Source organism: Molothrus ater, chromosome 1 (genome assembly GCF_012460135.2).
Source record: "Molothrus ater isolate BHLD 08-10-18 breed brown headed cowbird chromosome 1, BPBGC_Mater_1.1, whole genome shotgun sequence".
NCBI classification, from domain to species: Eukaryota; Metazoa; Chordata; class Aves; order Passeriformes; family Icteridae; genus Molothrus; species Molothrus ater.
In genome coordinates this window covers 147,122,957-147,150,001 of record NC_050478.2, presented here as the reverse complement: position 1 = coordinate 147,150,001, position 27,045 = coordinate 147,122,957, and positions in this window count along the sequence as shown.

Here is a 27,045-nt window from a genome sequence, read left to right as displayed (position 1 = left end):
TGTGTAAAATTTTCAACACCAGAAAGGTATCAAAGCTTTTTTATTGACTGAGGAGGACTTTTAATTTCACCACAGATGTTTCAGAATTGAAAACTTTTAAGAAGCATTTTGCAAAGTTGACATCCAGCAAAAATCAATAGTTCATAGATGATCTCACACAAGAATCACATCAAATCAATTTTTCATCTTGCATCATATTTTCAGGATGCTCCTTAAGCAATTCCAGGCATATTGAAAACATATTGATTTTTACTAAATGTGTAAACAAATTCTTTGAATGTTGCTGTATTGAGCAGGCATGCACTCTAGAGATAGATTCAGCAAATTAGAGAATAATGCAAAATTTTTGCACACAGGCAGCACCAGACAATGCCAGGTTCACCTTGCAGAACACATTTCTTTGTCACAAGGGCACATTGCTGGCTCTTTTTTGATTTGGTGTCTACCAGGACTCCAAGACCCTTTTCTGAAAAGGTGGAACATATAGTCAGTCAATCTAAGAAATCAGAGGTATTTGAATATGATATTTGCAGCATTATTTTCTACTGGATATTCATAACATTGTCTGTTGTAAGTTTACATGGGCCTTAAGGTTGACATCTTCAGACTTTTCAAATATACTACATGATTTCTGTATCCATTCCTTTGATTACTGCTTGCAAATGATGTAGAATGACATTCCCAATGCATCAAGAAGTTTCAAATAATAAGAATATATCCAATCTGAAAAAAATTTTTACATTTATTAACAGACTTCAATATTAACGTATTGTCAGGCTACAAAAATTATTCTTTATTTTTTATTTTTATAAGAAATATATGAGTGGACTATGAAGATGATGCAAAAATACTTCTGTTAAATATGAATTTGTTTATTTTGTTATTATTTGTTTAAATTTTTTAAACCTTCTGAATAATAATAACAATATTAGTAATAGATTAAAATATGTTTCTTAGCAATCAATAATGGGATGATCAATCATTATCACTTTGCCATGAAAAAGATGGATCTCAGCAATGGATCTTGAAATATTTTGCATTGGAGCCTAAAATTATTTAATCCCTGTAAAAGTTGCAAGATATACAGCATAGAAAGCAAATACTATGGTGAAATCTAGAAAAAGATGAAGACATATGAATACAAATACTTCTGCTTCCATTCTTTCCCTAGCATGCAAAAAAAAAAAAGAGAGAGAAGTATCTTTGCTATCTTACAAAATCATGGAAAAGATTGTTCTGGAAAATACTGAAAAACACCTGTAGGACAAAGCAGTCCTCAGTCACAGCCAGGATTTTCCCCATTTTAATGAGGGGAAAATCCTTCTTGTCAAACTCAATTTCCTTTTAAAAAAGGGTGACCCCCAGAGTTGATTGAGGAAAGGCAGTAGATGAAATATTTTTGGACTTTCACAAGTATCCTTATGGACAAAGTGTAGGACAAAGTGTATCCATAAGCTGGATAACTGTGTTATGGGATGAGTGAGCAGATGGCTCACAGGTCAGGCACAAAGAGTTGCAATGAGTTGGGTGACATCAGTTGGATTCCTGTCACCCGTGGGGTTCCATCAGGCTCCATCCTTGTCCTTGTGCTCTTCAGCACCTTCATTAATGACTCCAAGGAATACTAATTGAATTTGCTGATGACACTGATTTGGGAGGAGCTGTTGACTTCCTTAAAGACAGAGAGGCCCTGCAGAGAGACCTTGACCACCCCTTAACAAGGGCAAGTGCCAGCCTTTGCACCTGGGATGGGACAACCTGGGTCGTGTGGACAGACTGGGAAATGAGAGTCTGAAGAGCAGTTCTGTGAAGAGACCTGGGGTCCTGGTTGATGACAAATTGAACATGAGTCAGCAGGTCCTGGCAGCCAGGAGGGACAGCCCTGTCCTGCGGTCATCAGGCACAGCATCACCAGCCTGGCAAGGGAAGGGATTGTCCTGCTCTGCTTTGCACTGGGGCAGCCTCACCCTGAGTATTGTGTGAGGTTTGGGCACCACAGTATCAGAAAGACATTAAGCCATTAAAGACCATCCATAAAAGTGAAACAAGGATTGTGAAAGGTCTCGAGAGAAAGTCTGAGGAGGAGCAGCTGAGATCGCTTGGTCTGTTCAGCCTGGAGAAGAGGAGACTGAGGGAATTTCTCACAGTCTTCAACTTCCTCATGAGGGGCAGCAGAGAAGCAGGTATTGATCTTTTCACTCTTGTGATCAGTGGCAGAACTCAAGGAAATGGCCCGATGCTGAGTCAGGAGAAGTTTAGGTTGGATATCAGGAAAAGGTTTTCAACCCAGATGGTGTTCAGACACTGGAACAGGTGCCCCAGGGAAGGGGTCACAGCACCAAGCCTAACAGAGTTCAATAGGCATTTTGACAATGCTCTCTGGTGCATGGTGGGATTCTTGGTGTGTCCTGTGCAGGGCAAGGAGTTGAACATCCTGATGGGTCCCTTACAGCTCAGCATATTCCATGATTCTATAATAAATAGAAAACTCAAATTACGTTTCCCTAAATCCTCTACTTCTTACTAGTTTTGGATGTCTATAAAAGCTATAATTTTCAACTTTGAAAGAGTTCCTAGAGAGCTAATTGTGCTCAACACCTGCTTCTTCTCCAATCCTTAATTTTTGATGTTGACAAAGGTTATTTTCTACCACGGAGTACTTTCACCTTCTTCTGTAGTATCAATTTATCTCTCTCCCTGATTATGGAGAGACACTGCAATTGAGTAGATGAGAAAATGGGAAAATTTCCATGATTTTGGTGTTACAGTAGAAATTTTGTACAGACCATCCTGATGGGACCCACTGATTTTTTTTGCTCTGACCACCTTAAATGTTACCCAGTGTTTTGCAAACCTCACCTCTGAAAGCTTTGCACTCCCATGGTCTCCAATGCACACACTATAGCAACCGCTTTAATAAGTTGATGTTTCATAAAAGACACTTATGTAGAGAAAACGCCTGTACATTACTCACAAAGCTCTTTCTCCAATCATTCTTACAGCCCCCACCTCAATATGGAAGGGAGCAATCATACAAAGTAAAGAGCAAGGGATTTCTGATAAGAATTGCTTTGTACTGGTGCTGATTGGCTCTTTCTGACACCTTAAAGCTTCCCACATCAGGTAATGCCTTTCCTGAAGCCACTGCTGGGTCTGGTTGATAAGGGTACTTGAAATGCTGGCAGCTGTGATCTTGTTAAAAAGGGTCAAAAGAAGCAATCTTAGTAACATTTCAATGGTTGGATTATTGCTACTGAAGAGAGCAGTAAATGCCACTTACAACTAAATTTTCCACTTCATCCGAGATGCGGATAACTGTTCTTCTGATACCTTTCCCCCAAGGAAAGGTCTGTAGCAGTAGGCAAAAGAAAGTAATTACATATTTAAAGGTACAGCTGTCTTAGATAAATTCAGTGCAGTGGGACAAATATTAACACAAACCCATGAAAAAAGAAAGGAATTACTTACAGACATTTTTTTCATTCAATATATTTTAATAAATCAGGAAAACCATGTCCAGCAGCTCAAATTATTTGCTTAAAGTCAATGAAGATGAATAAATGTGTATTTTTAGGTTTGGGATTCTTTCTTTCAACTACAGCCTTGTTAAATGTCTCAATCTTTTCTCTTGTCATGACTGCTCAGATAATATAAACCTCCCTATCCACAGTATGTAACTGTATTATATTAGCATTTTCCTTTTTGTCTTTGCTTTTTCTTGGCTTTTCTAAACGAAAAAAATGAGTTGATCTCCTCTTTGACCAGCTATAGGGGGCGGAAGAGGGGAACATCCTGTCAGGATAAACAGGAGGCTTGGCTGCACAAGACAGACCCAGGAGAAATCCTGCTTTTGGAAATGGCACTGTGTACTCAGGCTTTGAATCAACAAGGTTGGTCAACTACACTGGGCAGATAATTTCTGACTCTCATAAACTGTTAAGCATGATCCCAAATTTTTCATATCAATTTTGAAATAACATCAGAAATTGTAGGTATTGCATTTTGTAGTAGGGATGCCCAGGATCTGAGTGGAGTTTCCACAATCAGGAGATTTTCAGGAGCACAGGATTGAACAAACTCCAAGCTGTTTGAGGAATTTCCAGAAGGCTTAGGAGAGAGACAAAGCCACAAATGCTCTGTTTGAATTGCTCTGAATTCTCATATTCTTTCCTAGTAATTTTCTGTATGGAAGCAGTTTCTGTGCAAGAAACTTCAGCTCACTGGATCTTACTCAATGCAATTTAGGGAACAGCAACACTGGACGATGTGGGCAGAGAGGCTTTAGGGGCTAAAAACACTGGATTGGTGTGCCCTTCTGTATCACACAAGACAGTTGTGAAAGCATAGGTGGGTCTGTCCCTGGCCTGTGTCTTTCTCTGAGCTGTGACATGTGGCCAGGGATGCTTATCTTGACAGATCAGAAGATTTTCATGCCAACATATGGAGCCACAATCTAAATATTTGTCTGTGTTTGCAGAGGGACTTGAACAAGGAGGTCATATTTAAGCACTTTCCAAGGATTATAATATACTGAGGACTAGAGAGAAAATTTTCTACAGAAGTAGGAAAATGAAATATAAAGAGAAGGTAAAAGTGTAAAGAGAATTTACAGAACTTTCTGAAGATGGAAAAACAGAGGTCCATATTGTATATTCAGATCCAGGAGAGGAGTTCCTGTTATGGAAGCTGTATTGCTAAGCAGAAGTATATATTTATTTCATTTTCATGCACTTAATTCTATTCTATGATTTCTTTCATTTTAGTTAACAAGCATTTCTGTATTCTAACAAAAAAAGTAAGAGTAAGTGTGGATATAAATATCAAGCCCAGTTATTGGGATGGCCCTTAATAGGATTTTATATAGTAATATTTCAGTGCAAACTAGTCCATTAACTGGAACCCTGGTGACTTCCCTACATAGAAACATATAGTCAAATATTTTATATTGAAATTTTTGCTAATAACGAAATGCAACCAAATTTTAGATTAAAAAGTATGCCTGCAATATATGTACATATATATAATATATGTATATATATTTAAATTATTGTACATTTCTGCAATGTCTTCAGTAAACAAAATGCCACAGATAACAGTTCCTTACATGCCTGAGGGTTAAAAAATTGTTTTTTGTTTATTGATACACATATTTTATGAAGTATTTCTTGCTATTCTGCTCTTTTGCTTTCTTTTTTTTTTGTTTTTGTTTTTGTTTTCCCCACCATGCTACTTTTTACTTCCTCTGTTATTTTACAGCCATATCTCTATATTGACCTGCTGATTGTGCAATTCATACTGTGACATTCCTGAGTTCACCACAGTTTGCTTAAATCCTCTGCAGGCTGGTAAACCTCCAGCTACAGCCACCAGCCTTTTTAGTTCAGGGAGCTAATTTAGTCAAACTAGATGGTTCTGAGCAGGTTGTCAGAGACACTGTATTGCTCTCCACTGACTAGTTATGAGCTGAAAATATTTCATCCAGGGGTACTGGTTCATTTCCCACCAATTTTCTCCATTCTTAACACCATCGTCCCTTCCCTCTCAACCACACATATTTAGAACACTATGTCTGAGGCTTATCCATGCATAAGTTAAATGCTAAATTAGTCACACTAGACTTGAGACTTTGTAAACAACAGCATCATTTTCTCTTTCATAAAAGTGAAAGTTATATGCTTTTCTAGACCGAAAACTCTCACTGATGCTTGTAGCTTGCCACAAGCTAAAACTGTCCTAAAACTGACTAATTTAGTCACTACATAAAATACATCTGTCCAAGCTAAAGCAATTTTCCCCACATTTTGTAAGATCATGTAGTGCATCATCTGGTGTTTCAAAATTCGAATTTGATGGCCAACAGGATAACTGGAATGTTTTCACTACAGCTGTTCCTCACACTGCAGTCTCTTTCCATTGTGCAGTGACGATCTGCTAGGAAACACAGCTCATATGTAAAATGATGCACTTGAGTGTACATGGTACTGCAGAGCAAAGAACTGAAACACAGTTAGCCTGCAGCACTTTCTGGTGAATTAAGATGTTACCATTGGGCAAGATGTCAAACACAGATCCTAACGTGGTCCATTTCTGCAGTACACTTACACTTTTCTTACAAAAAGCAAAGCAGGTAAAATGTGAATTTCAATTTATAGATATTGTGCAAAATTACTGGCTCTCCTCAGCCTGGTGTTCTGTTCCAGGAAGGATGCAGGGTTCCGGATCCCAAGGAAAGGACCCAAACCATTCAGTATTGTAACAAAACTCCTGGAATACCAACAGTACTGACAATATGATATGAATTAGGCAAAGAAATATAGATAGTGAATAAAATTGCTGCTCCTTCAGCTTTTGGGAACTCCACTCTCATGGAAAACCCAGGTGAGCAGCCCTAATGAGCAGCAGAGATCCCACCCATGGAGATGTTCACCACCTCTCTTTAATGCAACTCTGTAAATCTTATATGAAAACCAAAATACACATTTGTTTGGACAGGAATGTTTTTATCAAATGTTTTTACCAGAACCTACCTGGCTATATGTATCTAGAACCTTCCAGTACATCTCCCTTTATTTTTATATCTAGTGTAATCCTGTGGTCACTCAGGTTGGTTTGTGAGGATCTCAAGCCTTAGCAAGAAGGCTTCAAGAAAACTGATTCCTTCAATTCATGTGTTCCACAAAACTCCCATTAAACCCTCATCCTTCTTGCTGACTGACAAAAATACTGAAATATACTGGATATTTTAACCTGCAAAAAGAAGATGTCATCTGCTCCCTATGCAAACCTTCAAACATTAATGATGTTTGCACAAATATCTGTTTACTAATATATTAGCACCAACTGAATCACTGTGCATATTATCATGTACACTTCATTTAACTGCAGTCAGACCTTTCATGAATTTGTATGAAATAAAATATTAGTGAATAGCTAAATGTTTGCTCTGTCTTTAAAATCAGTAATTAAAATTTTCATACCATTTTGGGATAATAGACCAAGTTACTAGTAAACAAAAATTCATCTCATAGTGGGATTTACAATGTGAGAGTTTGTTATACCCTGACATCTTCTTCCAATAACTGTGATTTTTTTTAAATATAATTTTTGAAGCTATAGCACCTGGGGAATAAAGTTTCACATGAAAAAAGTTCAATTTACCATCTGTTTATGCATGAAAACAGATGGGGGCCTCAGACATGTAGGGTCAGCAGCACGTGTTTGACAGGATGGTCTTGTGTTGAAGATACTAATTTGGAATTGAGAGGGTCTGTGCTATTCTGTCTCCAACAAATAGCACAGATCCTGTGTTTCTGAATAGTCTTGAGTGAGTCAATCTCATCCTTCCTCCTCTGTGTCACTAAAATTCTTAATGATTATTTCTCACTTTTTTACCACTATAATTGATGAAGATGAATCCACTAGAATGGAAGTTGATAGCTAACTAAGATTTAGCGATCAAGAACTCATATTTAAAATGTGTTCAGAACAGAAGATGGTCCAAAATTATGAAGGGGATATCTTATGCCAAGGAAATAATCTTGGGAGTTTAACTGAGAGGTAAGACGAATTTATAATGAAGAACTTTAATGAAAATTCAGAGTTCTATAGAACAATTTATCAAGAGATGCTGGTGAAACTGAAAGTTTGCAATCAAGGGGCAGTTTAGGCTAATTCTCAGATATTTTATCCTTACCATAAAGCACAAATACAAGCAAGCAAATTATTTCTCCTTTCTTGCACCAAGACCAGCCCTGGCAGCAATACCTTACCTTACTGGTAAAGGTATGCACGTCAATTTAATATGCATAGACATTTCACTTAACCCTACATGGTATTTTAACTGACAATATCATCATAAAAATCACAGTGTGTCTATTAAAAAGACTAAGAATATCCATCTGACATTTTGTTAAGCCAACATCCAGGTCATCCTGAATTTCATGTTAGCATGACTGTGTAAAGATCAAACTTGGTAGTAAGTTATTCAACAACAAAATTCAAGATCTGAAGTAAAATAAAACTACTGGAAAACCCCCAAAAAAAAAAAAGGTGTAATAAAGATAAGAACAAAAGTTGACCAGTATAACCTGTTTTTTACAGCCTAATGAAAAATCAGATGTCTGAGGAAAACTGTAAGGGTCATGCAGCCTTTAAGAATGAAGAATAAGGGTTTCTCCCCTGGAAATCAAATGTTCTTAAAAGGCTTATTCAATGTCAAAAACACAACATCAGGGATGCCATTTTGAAAATCATGAGTTAGCCAAACATAAAACATTTTCTGAGTACAGTGATAACAGCAACAGCTTCAAATAACAAACCAGGTGACCTATGGGAACTTATACCACAGTGTTGTAAGGTCTGGTGTCTTTGTTTTGAAATTTAGAAGCCAAGAATCTTAAGCCTGTCATTCATAAATGCCTAATTTATGACAGTCACCAAGAAAAATTGACTGTGGTCTCCATCAGCAGTGGGTAGGATCCCAAATTTTGAAGAATACCTGTAGATACTCATTTGTTGTCAAAAAGAAAAAAGAGTGGTGACAAAAATGTTTTACTTACTGAGGTGAACACCCTGAATTACAGGGGTTAGTGATAGGATTAGCAGTGGTAGTAAGAAAATGCACAATATTATGGATTTATGGTAATATCAAATGGAATTTAGTTACTGTTGAGTTCTGATTAAAAATGAATTCACCCTCATAGGTAGAGCTTATTTCATATGTGTTGCTAAAACACTTTTTTAAAAATCTCTCTTTTTTGAACAATCTAAAGCATTATGTGGGAATACAATACTCCCAAAAAGGTGTCAAGCTCTTTTGAAAAGGAATAGACAAAAAGAGAGAAAGCAGTCCCAAAGTACTGCATAACCCAGTTTTCAAAACCTTCATTTGAGAAACAGAAGACTGTCAGTACTGAACTTACTTGTCTTGCTTTCTTCCAGCTCCCTTACTGACTATGGGCAATCTCTATATCTGCCTTTTTTCTTACTATCCTGAAGGAAATTTTATATAGACAAGGGACTCATTTTCATTTACCCTGCTGCTGGAGTACATCACCAAGCTTACACAAATTGTGTTTTTTTAGCTGCTGGTGAAATAGCAATGTAATTTTCCTAGGTATTTCAACACAGAAGACATTAAGGTTTACATAGGAAAAAAAAGTCTCATTCCTCAATTCATTCTTTCTATGCCTCAAGAAGGTATGGGATATAAAATGAGGGTGTTTTGCAAATCAAAGAATTGATGCTAAAGACATCATCCCCATGTCCCAAAGACATAAAAATCCTTGCTAAATATTCTTGAGGAACTTATACAAACTCTTCAAGAGAAATGAGAACCCCAAATATCAATCAGACCCTAAAAGGGAAGGATTTGTCTTTGAACCATTGAAGAGAAGAACTTTTAAGAGCATGCAAGGCTTTAGACTATAAAAAGAAAATGAAAATATCAAGAAGTCAAAACTAATGCATTGAGTGGAAACCAAATTTCTTTTTAGGCTTGGTATTGCTTTAAAAAAAATGCTGTGATAGAAAGAACTGAAAGAAGGTTGTTTCTTTTTTAAAAAACCCCTCTGTACTTGCTCTTGGGGATTTGTTTCAGCCACCCTCCTGAAAAGACACAGGGGGATAAAGGCTTTGTCATTTCTCTTTGTGGTACTGCTAAAAGTGGAAAATGTCCCAAATTTTCCCAAACTGCCTCATCTCTTTGTACCTTTTGTGTTCAGGGGCATGCCCTGAGAGATGAGGATTGACTGTAGCATGGACCCATGAACTAGGCTGAGGTCACTGGCACAGCCTCCTTCCCCTAGTTGCAAAAAGAAGTGAAGAAATTCCGCTAAGAAAGAGGCAAGGCTTCCTTCCTTCCTTCCTTCCTTCCTTCCTTCCTTCCTTCCTTCCTTCCTTCCTTCCTTCCTTCCTTCCTTCCTTCCTTCCTTCCTTCCTTCCTTCCTTCCTTCCTTCCTTCCTTCCTTCCTTCCTTCCTTCCTTCCTTCCTTCCTTCCTTCCTTCCTTCCTTCCTTCCTTCCTTCCTTCCTTCCTTCCTTCCTTCCTTCCTTCCTTCCTTCCGCCACTTCCGCCACTTCCGCCACTTCCGCCACTTCCGCCACTTCCGCCACTTCCGCCACTTCTGCCACTTCGTCACTCTGTCCTTCCTATCTTCCCTTTCCCTTGTAATCCCTTTTTCCTTACATTTTCTCTCCTCCACATATTGATCCATGCCTTTTTACTCCACTGGTGTTTCCCAGATGGAAGGAAGCAGCAGAATAGCAGCAGAAAACACTCCAGATGTGAGAAAAGACAGATATATCTCTAGCTTAGAATTTGCTGTAAAATTAAGTTGTAGGAAGTCCAACCATGGGAAGCCTGAAGATGTGTGATTGGGAAGATCTTCTTCCCTCATAAATATGCTTTTTGTTTTGTTTTATTTTTCAAAGTTGTGAAATTAAATCCTGCCTTCCAGGAAGGACATTGATTTTCTATCACCACTAAGAAAGCTTCTTCAACAGAGAGGTGAAAAAACTGGAATTTCTATTGACATATCACAATCAAATGAGAGCCTTTGGCTATTTCCTCCAACCCAGTGAAGCACTAGGGTGGAATAATACATCTTGCTGTATAAAAAAATGCTCTTAAAATATTGTTGCTAATTCCCTTTGGGGAGTTTGATCTGGAAGGGCCTCAGGTTACTGTATAGTCTTAGAAAATTTTATTTTTCTAGGCTTCTGTTTCAGGGAGTTCTGAGGCAAACCATCAAATTCCATAAAACAGTTACAGAACTATTAAGCAGTATGCTTACCATGGCTAATCAATTGTGCTCATATCCAGTCTCAAGATCCATCTCTTCTTCTTGACATAAAGATTTTTAAAATTATTCCAAGATTGCTTTTATGATTTCTTTCTTGTGCAACCTCACCTAGGAATCTTTTTATCACTTGGAGTAGAATTATAATGTATATAATTGGCTACCTACAACAAGACAAGTGCTTAAATGAGGGGCTCAGACTTTCTCATGGAAAAAAGTAGAGTTCTCTAGGAGGTCCCTGGGAACATTTTTTTTATTGATATAATTGATATACATGTATATTGATATGATTGATATATAGTATTCCTGTGGTCACTAACTTCAAGTACATGAGTCTGAAAAACTGCCCCTGCCAGGAAGAGTTCTATGCATGCCTTGTTACAGATCACTAAGTTATTGAAAGGCTTGCTTGAAGCTGGAGTCAAATATAATTGATGACAAGAGTTGAAAGAAACTTAAAGAGCATGTGCCAAAGTCACCCATGGGCCAGCTCAACTTTCTATGAAATTCACTGAAACCATAAAGGGAATAACACTTGTTCCCTTGTTTCAACCCCTGAAACATCCACAATGTGATGAACAAAATCAAAAAACTGCATAAAAAACAGAACTGAATTTTCTAAATCCTTAAAGTGCTCCCTACTATTGCAGCCATCTAACATTTGCATTTTTTGGCTTTGTATGTCTTTAACAAATGAAATTCTGAATGTCCCGATCAATCCAGAAGATAAGGAAGGGTTTTTTTTGGCATGTACACAAAAACATACACCATGGATTTAGCAAGCTGATCCTTCATCCTGGGCAGATGCCAGTTGTGATGTGAAAGCATGAGGTAAAAATGCAGGACAGAGTTTGGGAAGCAACCTGGGTTGTGCAGCTACCAATTGATTCCCAAAGGGCTGCAAGAGGGTTAACAGGACCACATGAGGAAATGACTAGTTACTGAGCTGTTTTACATTTCAGCACCCCATCCAGAATCCCTAGTCTAAATCAGCATTTACTGGCTGTGGATGTGGCATACTAATTTGTCAGATCTCACATTTTTTGTGAACAATAATCCTTTCTTCTTTCCCATTCTTGAAAACTAGAAGGCATTTTAGTGCAAGGCTGGAATTTTACTTCCAGTCTGTGCAGAGAAATGCATCTAGTGTTTGATCTTCTATTCATGTATCATTTCCCCTCCCACCTACTGTCCTTGTTGAACATGAACTTACAGGTTCAAGCCCTTTGGGCATGGGTGTCATGGTTAGCAACATGGACATTAAAGCTTAGGCATTGTGACAGATGTACCATGTTTTAGCGTTTACTTCAGCAGTAAATTGAAATACCTTAAGGAATAAATACTAACCTCAGACAACAGATTGGGATCCCAAATTGAATTCTGGAACTGAATTATCCTTGAAAATTGTTTCAAAACTTTCTTCTTCTTCATGTACCTGTCAAGACCCAAAATAAGCCCTCAGTTTTTCTTGCTGCAAAATTTTTCCTTGCTGTTAAAAGAACATTGAATTTTTATCACATCAAGTTTCTTTTGAGGGAGAAAGGAAAAGGCAAAATTCTGAGATTCTAAACTGCTTATTTGGCATCTGATACAATGAAGCTGACAAGATCTACAAGAGAGGAAGCCTACAGAGCACAATATGTAGAAGCATATTGGTATTCATTTATTTAGGTTGCTCCTCAGTGAGTCTGCTGATGTGATATGCAATTTTTAGAACCAGGGTAGGTGGAAAAGTGACCTGAGAGTCATAGGATCTGGATTTAAGGTAGGACTGCATTAGTAAAATAACAGCATTATGATCCACAAGACTTTTACTTAGCTGTTATCTGGACTACAAGGAAATTCAGATTTCTACACTAAGTTTTATATATAGATACAGAAATGGGGGAAAAAAGAGTAATGAAAACCCTCTAAAGGTTCCACTTGCTCTATGATTGTATATATTTAAAGCTAGATCATGTTGCTCAGGTCTGTGAAATGTTGGGTTTTGAATAGCTTCAAGGAGAGTCCGCACAACCCCTCTGGAGAGCCTGTTCTGTTGATAACTGCTCCCCTTGCAAAGGATTTTTTACTTGATTCTCTTGGAAATTCCCCTTTTATGTCTTTAACTGTTGCCTTTTGTCCTTTTATTGTATAGTTTTGAGCAAAGTCTGGCTCAATTAGTGGTTGCAGAGAACAGTTAAATGCCACTAGAGGAAGCTTTTCCAGCCTAAACCAATTCAACATCTCCTGGTACCCATTTTGCTCCAAACCCTACTCATAAGAGCTTCTTGCTCTAAATATGCATATCCAGTTTGTTATCATGTCTCTTCTTCTGGGAGCAGTTACATTCAGACACTTCCCTTTGTCCCAAGAGCAAGCTCCTGCATTTGGTGCTGCTGAACTCCATGAGTTTTCTGTCAGCTCATCTCTCAAGCTTGTTGAGAGCCTCTGAACAGTGGCCCTGCCCCTCAGGTCAGTGACAACTTCTCTCATCTTGGTGTCAGCCCCCGATTTGCTGCAGATATGTTCCCTCTGTCTGTACAGCTTAACAATGGACAGGTCAAAATCTCCAGCTCAGAGATACCTGAGATTCTACCAGAATCACAGAATCAATCAGTCAGGTTGGGAAAAACATCTGGGATCCCTGAGTCCAACCTTTGACTGATCACCACTGTATTAACAAGAACATGGCACTAGGTGCACATCCAGTCTTTTCTAGAATAGCTCCAGGGGTGGTGACTCCACCACCTCTCTGGGCAGCCCATTCCAATGTTTAAAACCCATAGTTTATCACTGAGCTAAACCAGGATCTGGAATCAGGATACATCACCTCAAAGAAGTTTGATCAGGAAAGTGTAAAGAAAAGCTTGTTCAGCTGCTGAGAAAATGCAGCAGCATTTGCTGTTTGTTTTGAAGTGCAAGCAGAACACCTTCTTTTTAGAGGTTAACCCTAACAAAACCCCTTGTGCCTGAATAATTTTAAACACAGTTTTTTCTCATTGCAACATGTTCTCCAATAAGGAGCCCATTAAGGCCAAGGAAAAAGTTAAATTCCTGTTGAATTTGCTTGACTTTATGGAAAAGTACTTGGGATTGATCAGGTCAGAGAAGGGAGAGAAAAAGTGAGAAAGAATATCTTTTTTGGTAGTCCTCTGGGAGAAAAGTAGTGTGGGTTCCTAAGATTGCTTTCATATTTTGCATTAAAAATGAAGCTTCATGTCTCATCCTTGATTTCAGAAAGGACAAATTGCATTCCTCTCTCTCTGTACTTCCAGTTATTCTTTCATGTCTCAGCAGCAGTCACAAGTAAATCACAGATGCCATGTGCTGAGCTTGTTCCTACTCTTGGCACTTGATTAACAAGCATCAGTGTCTGACTTTGGAAAGCAGAAGCCTAAGTGAATTCTTATGTAGGGATGTTGAAAAAGCAAACTCTGTGAGATAAACAGTCCAAATAGTCTCCTACTGAAATACCTTGAACATCTTTATAGCTTCTACTGGGGAAACTCCAAGAATTTGGAGTGGCTGCAGTGGGCCAGATTTTGCATGCCAAAACCTAGAATCAATCCGTTAACAAAATAATTATTTCTAGATAATTAGCTATAAATACATAGAATAATAGGAAACAAAAAAGAAAGGAATCATGGGGAATTAAACTTGACACTTGTCACCCATATGAAATTAAAAATGTAGGAATAGATGGGAAGGCTGTCTCAGGAGTAAACATTTCATGGGGAATGATCAGGAACAGTTGAAAGTAGATGACTGCTCAAATTCAGTTAGACAGACATACTTTATTTTGTTTTATGGAAAGTCCAGAATCTAAATCACATTTAGAAATGTGGCTGTCATCAAATGCCAATACCAAATAGCGGAGGAGTGACACGAGCTTTTACTCACTCCTTAATTATTAATAGCCTTGTTTTGTAGAAATCAGACTTTAGGAAAAGCCGTCAACTCATACACAGAAGAAATTCAGTGGCAATTCACCTCCCTGTCAGGCAGTGGTTCCCAGATTTACTCCACAGCTTGGGTTAGAATTTCTCTGGAGCCAGGGAACAGTTGCAAAGCAGAAGAGTTGTTGATGCTTAGGGTGGGATCTTGCCTCTTGGTGCACCTGAGACTCCTACAGTCCCGAAACTCTATGAACTATGGCAATTGACAAAATTGCTCTCTGGCTACTTGGTACAACCAGGTGTGTGTGTTCCTGCAGTTGTAAAGCAAGAATATTCAACCTCATCCCTTTACAAAAAAAAAACCAAAAAAACCCAATACAAAACAAAATAAAAATTAAGAAAAAAATAGATACATATATATGTATTGCCTTCAGTAATGGATATCAGCTGCTCAGTCCTGCCCAGTTTCTGGCCCTGCATCTTGAGACCTCAAAGCTGCCAACACTTGGACATAAGACCATAGAATCAGAGCACCATTTAGGCTTGAAAAGAGCTCCATGAACAACAATTCCAACCATTAATCCATTTAAACAGTAAGATTTTCACTCCAATTTAAGGTTGACCGACCCACTTGCTCACACCAACACATGCACAATGTGGGTCCCTGCTGTCCCCCTTAGACACACATTCTACTCAGAAGCTGGCTCTTGGACCCAGAACCCTCTCACACAGAGACACACACGTGCAGAAGGGTCCCTTGGTTGGTCTCTAGACATTTTGGACACCTCAGTAACTGACTAGAGTGTCCAAAAGGTCCCTTGATTAGCCAGCTCAAAGGCTGAGCCTCTCTTGAAGCCAGACCATCTCCATGTCAGTGCTCCTCTATTGCACATCAGGGATCCCATATCCCAGGTGCTGACTCCCTTTGTCTCTGAGGTCACAGGGATAACTGCTCCACTGTCCCACTGGGAGGGGCTTGGAGCAGTCCTGGAAGAAACTGGGACTCATGTCTAAGGCTGGGGCTCCCCAGCCTGCCTTTATGTCTCTGACTCTCTGTGCCAGTGGAGGTGAATCTTTAACCTTGTCATCTGTCACTGGTCACAGTCAATGGTCTCTCTGTTACTTCTGAGTAAATTCTGAATACTGCCAGCAGTGGGGAAACCCTGAACATGCCTGATTCTCTCCTTTAATGATTATTTTTTTGTCTGCTTTTTTCTAGTTGCTTTCTTTTTAAAAAGATGACTGTTTCATTTATTGTTCTGATGTAAACCCATGGTCAGAGAAATATTGAAAGAAAGTGGTATGTGAAAAAAACACCGACAAAACACAAAGCCACCAGCCCAGCTAAAAGCTTTTTAAACATCCAGTTAGCAGCAAGAGTTTATTAGTTTCTATAGTACATAATAAAACTGTGTGCATGTCTATTTATTCTTATCAGTGAGGTTTACAAGCAAGTATCATCAGCAGGAAGAACAATTGCTACTCCCCTGTTCCTCTCATTCCCCACTTTCATAAGTTATTCCTGTTTTGTCTTCAGCAAAGTAGCATTAGACTTTAATAACAATGGTATCAAAACCTTCAGACATTCTCAGCTAATTCATAACTAATAAATAAGGTACTTTATGTGCTCTGTACTACCATCAAATACACCAGGGGAGAGGGAAAACAGGGAAATTAGTTCCAATAAGTAAAAAGAATGGGTTATTGAGAAGGTGGCTTCTCCCCAGAAAGAGTAAATATTACTATGTGGCATAATTTTTTAAAATTATTTAGTAGTTTCTCTCCCTTTATTATTTTTCCTTACAAAATTACTCTACCAGCTAAACAAATGAAGGATGTTGCTAAATTGAAATCCTTACTCAATGCTTGATACACTTCAAAGCTTTAATATGTGAGGGTTTTTTTTCTCATTTCACCCTTCTGACACACACATTCTCCTTTCTGGTTTGTTTTTGTTTTTTTTCTGGAAGGAGTAACAAATATTTAAGTTACCCACACAATTCATCAAGATTAATTTGAATCCCTCATATCTTTTGTAACTACCTCCATCTTAACAATGTCATGGTAAAGGAACTCACTTTGCTTGACCAGTCTCTATATCCCAGAAAGACTAAATTAGCAGTTACAATTTTGAGGGGAGGAGAAACAGGGAACCAAAATGGTTTCACTTAAAGCAAAATATACCAAGGAAGCCCTAATGATTTTTGGTTTGGAGTACACAAAATCATAAAGGCAAAAACATGAACTATGTACATTTCAAAGAGTAAAAATATGACACACTTTTAAAAGCAGTCAAAACCAAATAAAAAACTAGTGTGTCCCAGACTGGCACCAAAATAGGATATTTATCTGACACTGAGACCCAGCAGAAGTCTGACACCTTTGAAATAAGATCAGAGATATGAACACCACAATTTTTATTGCCTTCTACCAGTCCTGTCACAGGAGGAACATTCCCAGGAACATGACTAAATTGTGAACATCAGCTTGTACAGGGTCTTCATTAACTAATGACTCCACCTGCTTTCTAAACTATACCTGTGTGAGCACCCAGTGTGACACTCTTCCCTTTGCTCTGACCTGTCCTGGGATCAACTTAGGATGCAGAATGCCTCTCTCATATATCCATTTCCTTTGCCTGTTCTTTCTCAGGTTGACTTCATAATTCTCATTTCCAGAACTCTCTGTATTGAATTCTGCAGCCTGGTTTTAGGTGTGTTTGTGGTCAGATATTAAGATCTTCTTATTAGCTGTTACTGCATAAAAATGAATTGGGGACTTAAGGTTTGGTTAGTCCTGCACAATGTTCACAGGCAAACTAAATATCTCAGCTCCTTTTCCAGTCAAAGGAGAGAAGCATTTCCTTCTTGGTGCAATACAGCTTCAAATAAAGTACTTGGTTAAAATAGGACCAAATCACTCATTGAGAAACTTAATATCTCTGCTGAAAAGAATAAGGAACAAGGAACAAGCTTAGCTGTAAATACCTTATTTAAAATGCAGTTAGTTGAAGCCCACCCTCATCTCCTGGTCAAAAAATGCTTTGTTCCAGATGTAGCTCCTTTCTTCTGCGGTGGCTTCTGGCTCAAAGCACAGGCCTGCAGACAGGCATAGATGAGCTGGCTCAAACTCTGGCACCACTAAAACCACACTCACTGATTTGTCTCTCCTGACATTTGGAATGGGTTAGTCCAGGTAGGGGTCATTTCTCTTTTCATGTCTCACTGATAAGGAAGGAAGCTCTGGAATGATGTGAATCCCTGCTGGAATGCAGCATAAATATCAGAAAGTGGCAGAAAATTTGCCTACCTTCTCATCCTTATGTGAAGAGACAAGTACACAAAACCTGCCACAATTAATCATCTGCTTCCTAACCAGCTTTGGTCAACCTGAGAAGCCTAGGGCTGTTGTTGCCCTAATTCTGTACAAGAAGCAGATCTATATTCCTATTTACATGCAAACTGGTCCTTCAAATTACTGTACTTTTTGCACAGATGAGAAAAGGGAGCCAATCTGATGGTTTAGTGACCCAGTCCCAAATTGCAGGGCAAATGATCTTTCACAGCAAATCTTGCAAGGTCCTTTCATTTCTCCCTGGAAAATTTAAATTCTTTTTCCTTGATTTTAAAAATAAAATTTACCTGTAAGGTCTTTCCTAATTTTTAGTGCAAAAAAAAGCCACCTTTTTTTTTATTTGTTTGGATTTTTTGGGTTTTTTTGGTGGTTTTTTGTTTGTTTGTTTTGGGGTTTTTTGTTTGTTTGTTTTTGTTTGGGGTTTTTTGTTTGTTTTTTCCCAACATTCCCACAGACTGCTATTGTCAAAATGCTTGTCTAGGTGTCATAGCTTTCAATCCTTGATGAATATATGCCAGTGTGATAAAAAACTGAATTGAGCTGATCATAGTCTACAGTTAGATGACTGTGCAGGCCCTTATTCCTGTCAAACATAATTTATCTCACAGACTGTGCCACTCAGTCCTTGAGCCACTTTGCAGCTGCTGCTTCATTTTAAGTGCCTCTCCTGCCCAAGAGAATTCTTCAGCTGCTAAAGAATAGCCTTCTCTTACCTTCACCCATCATTGCTCCCCTTTTCTGGATGAGTTCTAAAGAACTGTTGCATCCAATCCAGGATAAAATTATTATTTCCTGGGCTCATTCTGTTAGGCATGCTTGTTTCTTTATCATGTTCTGACACCCTGTGTGACTCTTGGGGTGTCCTGTGAAGAGCCAGGATCTGGGCTCTATGATCCTTGTGGGTCCCTTGCAACTCAGGTTGTTCTGTGATTCTATTCCACTCTTCTGCCTCCTCCAGGTTGTTCTGTGGGAAATAAATGAGCATTTGCCCTTAACATAAGCACAGCATCCCACCCCTGACACCAGGGACTGAGGAAGATCCTGGTGGAATGTTTTCCTGCAAGTCTGAAGGCTGTCCTGATCCTACATCATATTGTTCAGTGGCCCTGCACTTCAGCTTGATCTTGCCTTGATTCCATTATCATTTCATAAACACTACCAAGTTTCAAAGGAGGCATCAACTTGCTCTGTATTTCACTGTGGGCTCAAATTTCGCTTATTATTCACATTTCTTGCACATGGGTTTTGTCCCTGGCTGAATCCTGAAGTTGTCTCAAAGAAGCTGCATCCCTGATGTCAGGTTGTTTCAGTAGAGCCCATGTTTTTTTTTTTCCAAATGGATCCTTGTGCATTATGTATCCTAAAGCACCAAGATCAGTGGTTTTGTGCACTGATAAAAGGATAATGCCACCACTGAATGACCAGTGTGGCTTCCAAGGGTAGGCAATAAGCAACATTAACTTCATGCTTTGCAAGGAACCCAATGAAACTGTACCTTAGCCATCTCCTTGTGTGGAAAAATAAGTGCAGGCAAGAGCACACACACACACACACAGAAAGAGATTGTGTCCCAAAAACGCTGTAGGGCTCACAGAGCACACTAAGACTAAAAGCTAAATGGTGTAGGATCAGAAGTCAGGCCCAGAGAGGAGTAATTCTAAAAGCATGGAAGTAAGTGAACTAGTTTTTGCTCTTTAGCCTGGGGTAGCAAGTTCTCTTCCCACTGTGGTCCCTAAAGATATTACTGCTCTATAAAAACCACCAGGAGTTTTCACTCCACTTTTAGTGATAAGCTCATTTTTTTTTGTCTGAGGATGGTTTTATATAAATGTCTTGATTTTTGTTTAATGTGGAAAATTTAAAGAACCTTATACTAAATTTTAAAAAAATTGCATTCATAGCAATTAGCTCCTGCATTATTAGACTAGTCAAAACAAACTGAAACAGGTTTAACAATATTTTGAATGACTGCTATGACATATTTTATCATTCCACTGCTAGAATGAAAGACACATAATCACTATTCTCTCTATTTCTTCATAAGAATTTAACCAGGAAATCATTAATTTCATCATTCATTTCATTGTCTAAAGAGAATGGATAGAACTCACCAATCTAGATTGTACTTCTGGCAAATGTACACTGATTTTAAAATACTTTTTTCTCAGATTCCAATGTGTGCTTTGTTCAGAGTATGAGAACTTTTTCTTACTAGTTTCATTTCTGAAAACAAATGAACAGTAAAGAGCTATTTGATTTTTCTTAATGAACTAATTGATTTTAGGCAATTAGATGGAGACACTAACAGAAATAACTAATCAGCTAACTGTCTAGTATTTCCTATAAATTTACCCTTAGAATTCTAGAAAAGTTTTGAATTGCATTTCTTAATGTGTTTATCTTAATTTTTTAAACAATTCAGTTTTCTATGCAAAAAATATTAAAAGAAATGACCAGGCAGGTTCTTGCAAATAAAATGTCTTAATTTCTTTCAATATATATTTTTGCCTGAAACTAAAATCATTCATGAAACCTTAATTAAACCTTGTATTTCTAGATTTACTTAAGCAGATCCCCTTGTCCTTTTGCTTCTCTCTTTCTAGCTTAGTCTTTGTACTACTACCACAAAACACGCCAATAATCCACATAAGTATCACTTTTAAAGAACTCTTTGAATCCACTGAACAATTTGCCTGCTTAAAATTATTCAAATACTTATGCATTCTTCTGGCCTTAGAATATGCTGCTTAATTCAAGCAAGATCAAATCATCTGTGAAGTTACAACCAGGTTTTTTTTTTCTGGGGTCCTATCCAAATTTAATGATTCTCTGGTTCCCTGTGCTTCAAACAAAAGCAGGTAATGATCAAACTCTTTCCACTGCTGCAAAAGCAGCACAACTCCTTTCTCTGACCTTATTCAGATTTGAATTTTCTCTTCAAACACCTTAGTCCAAGGAACATGTAGCTGATGTATAATGAGTTTAAGACTTCCTGGATTACAGACTGAGCATCACAAACTTAATTAAAGTGAGAAGGATCTGAAGGATCTCATTCATTTTTAGAAATATCTTCAGTCTAAAATTCTGGAACTCTGAGATGTGGCACCCTTGGGATACAATTAAACACTCACCTCAATATGCTCTCAGAAGAGCATATATTTATAATTTCTAATATTAATATGCTTACAATTTCCTATAATATCATAGATTTACAATTTGCCTTACACAGTGGTGGTATTTTGGATTCTTTATCCAAAGAGACTGATATACCAATATCTATCTATTATATATATATCTATATAAAATATAGATATACAGGTTTATAATATGTACACAGATATATGAAAAGAATACCTTATCAGGTCAACTTTAAGGCAATTGATTTGACTAAATCAGAGAGAAAAATGTAAGATTATTTTAATAATGGCAGATAGTATCAGAGGAGCGCTTCTTGTATTTAAAAAGATTATAAAAATAAAGGATTTTCCAAACAAAAATGAAAAGCATTTGTTATAGTGCCATAGAGGCAAATATTAATCAAGGTATGAAAGGTGGAGTGCAAACAATAACAGATACACAAGGAAGTAGTGGAGCTCAGTGAATTGTGTTGAAACATTATTGAATACAGTCCTCCAATATCACTTAAGCTAAACATTATGTTCTCTGAAAATATAAAAAGGAAAGGAAACAGGATGGAGAAAAATATAAAAATAACATTTCTTATATCAAAATAAAACTTTTAAATATGTTTAAATAAGAGATCAATAATTCTGATTTCCAGAACATCTTGATTCTGAAGCTCTTCACAAGTTATAGAATAAAGAAAGATAATATCTCTATTTAATCAATCATTTGATAAGATTTAGAAAGGAATTTTTACGAAAACAATTTTTTATGATGGGTGAAGGCTTTTGGCCATGAAAATGTTTATAAATAAAGTTATTTGGATGAACTCATCTTGAAACTGCAGAATGCTAATTAGAAATGTGACTGTTCTGCAATTCACTTCCTTGAGGAATGGAATGGTTAATACTTGCAGTGATACTTATATACAACAATGCTTTTTATTCACTTTTTTTTTAAATACAGCAGCATTTTTTGTATTCTCTCCAGGCAGAAAATATAACTTTAGCACAGAAAATAATTGGTACATTATTCATGCTAGCCCTTTGGGACTGGTTTTCATTCTCTTTTAAATGTTACTGTTTAGCTAGGTTGCTTTTGAAACCAAAAAAAAATAAAAAAAAGGAACCATCTGCATTTTAAAAGTAGACTGCTGAGATGGAAACTCATGTATCCCCCTGACGGAGAGGAGACTTGCTACATCTATAACCAAAATGGTATTGAGAACCTTTTCTTTAAATGACAGTGGAATACAAAGAGAGTCGTTATGATTATTCTGTTTAGGTACAATTATATTATGTTTATATTTAAAACATCATTTCTCCTTGACTTTTAAAAATGTCACTAATTCATAAAGAGTGCTCGATGGTAAATTAGGATCTTCTGGAGAAACATTATATCAGGACATAAATAATCCACAGAGGACTTTTATCTGCAGGTGCTGAAGACATAGCCCAAATGTTGTGTCATCCTGGATCTGCCACTTATGAATAAGAAGGAAGTGGTTAATGATCAGTAGCAGACTTGTTTACAATGAATTTGTGGGAATATGTAAAACCTACTGCAAAAGAGTTCAGGAAAAGGACCAAAGATGTCTAAAAGGAGGGTTTAAGGTAGATAATGGGGGAAAGCTTGAGAAAACAAAAAACAAAAATAAAAAGGTGCCTATGTGACCAGGTTGATGGTCAGATCTCTTTTCTGATTGAGGATTGTGCCTTATCAAGTGGGTCTAGCCTGGATTGTCATTAAATTTTTGAATGCAACTCTCTTCCATGGGCATGAATTTTCTGTTTTGAGTGTAAGAAATCCATGCAGAATTCAAATATAATAGCCAACAAGAAGCAAATATCTGAGGATAGCAGTTGGAAGAGAGCAGCTTCTGAGCTGAGGACTGGGCAGAATGCATCAACCTTGATGGATGAACATTCCAAATAACAACTTTCAGACCTGATTGATAAAGGGGTTTGGAAGCAGAATTTAGCTACCCTGGCTGACGTTCCTGCAAGTGATGGTTGTGATTAGATAGGTGTAAATAAAGGCACTGTCTTGGTGTGGGTCTAAGTATGCTCAGCCTTGACCCTGTCTGCATCTGGAGCCACCTCCTGGAAGGGCAGAGAGGGGGATGTGGTGAAGCAAAGGTTTGTTAGTTCAGTCTCAGTCCCTGGAAAGCATATGGAGCAAATCCCCAGTCCCCCAGGATCATGTGCAGAGACACAAAGAGCAAGGTGCCTGGGAATTGCAAGTGGATTTGGCAAGAATTACACGTTTAGGCTGAAGAAGAGAAGACTCAAAGGGCATCTAATGGCTGTTTACTCTGAGCTAATGAGGGGTCACAGGGGAGCTGTGCTCAGAGGAGGATGTCAAAACATGGGCAAAGGTTGCCCAGAGAGGCTTCTGAGAATATTTGGAATATTCTTTATGATCTTCAACACTCAATTTTTTAAGGCTCTTTAGCAAATTGACCTTACCTTGGAACTGAGCTTAGAGCAAGAATTGAATTAGAATTTCCAGAAGTGTCCTCAAATCTGCATTTTTGATGAGTATATGATCACGATTGATGGGAAGTGCACTTTTTGGTGCCCCTGCCCATGGCAGGAGCGTTGGAATGAGATAATCTTTAATGTCCCTTCCAACCACCAGAACCATAACTCTGTACAGCACCAAGCACTAAAGAAAAATGCAGGAAGCCTGTTGTGGCCCTCATGGGTCACTTACCTTGTACATGAAGTCTTCTACCCAAGTTTCTGGTATTTCAACTTGTTTAACAAATGAATAGGCAATGGAAAATCTCTCCCTTAATTTCTACTATAATTACATTACCTAACCTCACCTTGGAGGATCTTTGTGTCCAAGTGTACTGAATCATGCAGCCTAAAATATTTTTTATGTTTTTTCATAGGTCAGATCTAAACTGTAATTGTGGCAGAAAACAAATATTATCTTCCTACTATTTACCTCTTGTTTTGGGAGATAATAAACACTTGCTAACTATTTGGCACATCCTGAAATTACTAATGTTGTCATTATACTATTGACATCTCACAGCCAAAATTGGGCTCAGCCAGAAGGGGTATGGCAGCAGCTGTGTAAAGCCTGCTACTCCTAATCTACTGCATATCCCAGTATATCCCATTTGCAAAGGAAACACTCTCCTGATTGCACAAGGTAGTGCCAAAATCCATGGCAAGCATCATCTTTCTAAAAAGCTTTTAAACTTCAAGAAATCTCATGAGGAAAAATGGTTTATTAGACTTAGCAGAACATTTTTATATTTCTACACAGTGTTTCTGTATTTTTTATGCCCCAAAGGTTGTTACCACATACCAATCAAACCAAATGATTGAAAAAATGAATCAGTTTGATCAGCAACTGGAACTTAGAGAAGTTGGACAGGAGAATGTACACAGGGAAGGCACCTGTGTATTTAGTCTTACCATGAGTCTTCAAAGGACAAGGGCATTTAGATCCAGGATATGACACCATTATTGCAAAAAATATTCTTTATTGCAGATAATATTCTGAATGTCTATAACGAAAAAAACCCCACAAATTTCATTTAAGCAAGGTTAATGAGATCTTAGTTGTAACTTTATGGGAGTTTGGATCCTTGGTGGATTTCTCACATCCCTCTGCTGCTCAGGTCCTCTGTTTATTAATGATGCTTTTGGTTCAGTTTTTTTCTTTTGTTTTTTTTTTTTTCCTTTGTTTTCTATACTCATAAGGCACTTTTTAAAGTCTTACAGGCACTATGCAAAGCAACTTTCTTCTATCAAGATACTTTATCACACGTGTCAGGGATGCTTACTCTCACATCACATATCCTCACTTCTGGCTTCCAAACTGTGCCAATTTGTGTTGGCACTGAGTTAGGTTAAACACAGGTCACACATTCTGTGTTACAAGGTCAGTGTCTTCTCAGTTCCTTTCCTGGCAACACTCTGCTTAGTTTGTTTTGGAGCTGACAGCACTCTTTGTGTATTCATTGCAATTTCTGTTGAGGAAAAATGTAGGAATTTCTGTCTTCAGGCTGGAATATAGATTTGAATGAAGAACAATTCACACAAATGAATTATCTAAAGATTTTAAATCTGCAAATTTCTGATTCTGACATGTTCTGAACTCTAGTAGAGGATATGCTCCTGATCACATCTAAAATATCCCTTGAAAGTCTGGGCTTTCAGAAGAACAGAAAAGGAGAATATATTGCTGCTAGAACCCTCTCAGGGCTTATGTGCACTTAGGAAAGAGCTTCTATATAGCAGTTACTCCTGGAAACCCTTAAGATCCAAATGAACCAAACAAAGTTAGCTGAGCAGAGACAAATATTACTCTGCATGACACAGAGCTGAAATATGCATATTTTCTTTCACAGAGATGCCTCATGCCCACAGAATCTTCACAGACTTCTAGAAGAAATACACATGAAAAGGTTAGCAGGATTAGGCCATGAAGGCACAGCTTTTCAGAGGTATTGTTTCTGTCAAAGAAACAAACAGAGAAGCTTAGAAGGGCAAGCAACAGGGGGAAAAGTTACAAATTATTTCCATCCACACAAACCTGCTGCCTTTCTGAAAGAAACTGAGATATGCCTTGAAATGTTGCAAAGATTTTACTCATTTTTTGATATGAAAAAATTTGAAGCTTCATGCAATACAAAACAGAGGGAGAGGAAGGCGAAAGGCTATAAAGGAAAGCAAAAAAAATAATCTGTTTCTATGTTAAACTTTGGAGCAAAGTATTTTTACACTATGCTACAGTCATTGCAGAAATTCATCAAATGTGAACATGTTCCCAAAACTTTCCAGTGAGATAATAAATGCTATACATTACATTCATCACAGAAACTGAGGAGCAAAGAGATTTGAGACCCAGTGAAGGGAATTATGAAATTATATCTATTAAAAATTTATGGGAAAATATCTCTTGTCAAACAATGGATGGCAACAGTATAAATTTGGAATTAGTGTGAGAAAATAAACTATTCAATGACAAAAGACCTAAGCAGAACAATTATAGTCTTGGGATACTAAATGTTCATCTTGACCCAGTCAGTTATTGCTGTTTGTCTGGAGAATTTGACTCAGGCTTTTCTGTGTGTCCAATCATATAAAAAACCTGCTTTTTCCACTGCTTCCTGGTTGCTGTTTTTTAGGGGTGATGACATCAATAATAGCCATAAATTTGATTCAGTAATATTAGGGTATCCATTTTATCACTGAGCATAGCCAATGGATGTGTTGCCATTTTTCAGTTATCACTTTTCTTTGAATCCACAGGTTCTGTAAAATAAAGTAATATCTATTACATTTGCAGCATGCCCTGAAACAAAAGGATAGAGCATAATCCCAGCAGTGGAAATAGAAAGGTTGTTTATGCATCAGAGGCATGTTGAAACATGAAAGTAAATATCAATAAGTAATGGAAATTGTTTTAATTTTTTTTTCAGACTATCCAATGCAATTCAAGACATCTCCAGTGCTGTAAACTTGGGATTTGAACATGCAAATCTTAAACAAGAAGTTACACTTCCTCTCACTTTTAATAAGGTAAAAAGATGTGTTAATCCTCTCCTAAAATACTTACCATTTTTCCTTAAGACATAGATATTGTATTCAGGATATGATGATGAAAGCATCCATTTTTAAATTTCAGTAGTAACTCAAACACTGAGTTTCTCTGGGTTTGGGAGATTTTTAGTAGCAGCAGAAATTTTGGTGATTTATGGTTCTCATGCCAGGTGTAGTAATATGACATAATTTTATGGTCAAGGGCTTGCAAAAATAGATATGATTGTCACTGTTACAATATTGTGGGGTGAACCAGCAACCAGAGTTGAGCTATTCATCCTAATGAGTTCATCAGAATATCTCTGGACATTGCTGGAGCCAGGTT